The following is a 2278-nucleotide window of genomic DNA, read 5'->3' as shown; positions in this document are numbered from 1 at the left end:
AGTCATATCTCTTGCAAACTGACCGTACATTTATTATTATTATTATTATTATCATTATCATTATTATTATCCACTTTTCATCTGCATGTTTGTTATGGTCACTTGCCGAGACACACCCAGTGTCCTGGGGCGAGTGAAGGATAAGAGATGTTACAGTATGACTGAAAGCTTGGGAAGGGGAAGTAACGAAATATCTTCATGTAATACAACATAGACATTTAAATTGATAGGGTTTCTCTATGGATGTGAGCAGTACTTGTTAGTACAATGTTTTGCATTTCTATGAGACATGGTTTTCCTGGCATCTTATCTAGATGTTTCTGAAATCCCTTTTTATTTTTTATCATACCCAGGGCACCTACAATAACAGGAACAGTTCTCGTTTTAAGAGGCCATATTCTTCTTCTTCTTCTTCTTCTTCTTCTTCTTCTTCTTCTTCTTCTTCTTCTTCTTCTTCTTCTTCTTCTTCTTCTTCTTCTTCTTCTTCTTCTTCTTCTTCTTCTTCTTCTTCTTCTTCTTCTTCTTCTTCTTCTTCTTCTTCTTCTTCTTCTTCTTCTTCTTCTTCTTCTTCTTCTTCTTCTTCTTCTTCTTCTTCTTCTTCTTCTTACTGAGTGAGAGAGCAGCGCATACCATCAAAGTGACACGGGTACAAATATACAAAGCTAGTATACCCATCATGGCTACCCTTCTGACAATTGATACCGTAACAATCATCACAACCATATGTGCACGACATGATGATCTAATGTCAAGATAAAACTCCGCTTGACCTTGCAGGTGGGGTCCAGTTAGAATTTACTTCTGGTCGAGTAGCCCATCCTTTTTAAAAGGTATCCGAATAAGGGTTATTTAAAGATGATGAACGAAACACCCATGTTTCCAGGAGTGAATTATTCAAACCTCACAAAATTCTTCTCAACGCATGACTTTGATACTCCCTCACTGCTCCTGCCCATGATAAAAAAAATGCACATACCGACAGCCATTAAAGGACATACTCAACTGGTTATGGTCAAGCAACTGACAAACAAATCTGTGACATTGAGCAGAATATCTGTTGTGGTCCGTCTTTTACACCAAACAAAACATGTACATGATAACACTTCTAATCAGTTAGGATCAGAAGCCATGAGAGTCACTACCTGGTATTGTATAAGGGCGTTCGTCGTCGTCGTCGTCGTCGTCGTCGTCGTCGTCGTCGTCGCTGCTGCTGCTGCTGTTGCTGTTGTTGTTGTTGTTCTTCTTCTTCTTCTTCTCATTATTATTATTATTATTATTATTATTATTATTATTATTATTATTATTATTATTATTATTATTATTATTATTATTCGGGGGTGCTCTGATCCATTTGGATCAATCAAAAGAATTTGGTAGGGTCAACCATCGCTACTTGGAAGCCATCCTAAAAGCAGGCGGTTTCGGACCCGTTTTCAGAGGCTGGATCGCTGCAATGCACAGCAACACCTGTTCAGTGGTCTAAGTAAACGGCCACCTATCGGAGCTGTTTGGCATCGCACACTAGGTCCGTCAAGGCTGCTCGTTATCGCCTCTTCTATACGTATTGGTACTCGAGCCACTGTTGCGGAAGTTGGAACAGCTAAGGGGCATCCCTTTCGAACTGAGATAAGGAAGGACAATGTCAGAATACGCGGATAATGTCAGCGTCATGGTGTCGGACACCTCCGAAGTGGAGACTGTGGGCACTGTCGTAAAGGAATGTGAGCCAGTTGCAGGGGGCTAAAATCAACACCGACAAATTGGTTGATTTGCGGTTGAGCTCCTGGAGAGGCAGGACGATACCATCGGATGGCGTCCTCGGACGCTGAACCGACAGACCAATTAAAGTGCTCGGGGTCTGGTTTGGTCCTGACTTCCAGGTTGATAAGAACTGGGACGAGGTGGCGTATAATATGGTCAGTCTTACCAACCTGCAACGATTTCTGGAAGGTGAGCGTGTGTGGGCTCCGTTTGTGAGGCTCGTCTTTCCGCAGCTCGTCTCCTTGACGGAGCTACTGTCATGGGTGAAGAAAAGACCAAGACTAGGCACCTGGCACCTAGAATGTCGTCAGGCGCTCACAGCCCTCTACCAATCGGGCAATGGGATCGGTGGATGTTTTGCCTTAAAAATTTATAGAGGATTAGTGGCGAGGAATGCGACGACGTTCTCGGTGAAACTCTGGATGCCGACGAGAACGAACTGGCTAGTCTGTTCTGGAGGACTTTCCGGTCGGGAACTATCATGTCCTTCGCTTGACAGTGCTACCGGTTCGAGAAA

The sequence above is a fragment of the Octopus bimaculoides genome, chromosome 2 (assembly GCF_001194135.2).
Source record: "Octopus bimaculoides isolate UCB-OBI-ISO-001 chromosome 2, ASM119413v2, whole genome shotgun sequence".
Classification (NCBI taxonomy): Eukaryota; Metazoa; Mollusca; class Cephalopoda; order Octopoda; family Octopodidae; genus Octopus; species Octopus bimaculoides.
Note: the sequence above shows the minus strand (reverse complement) of the source record.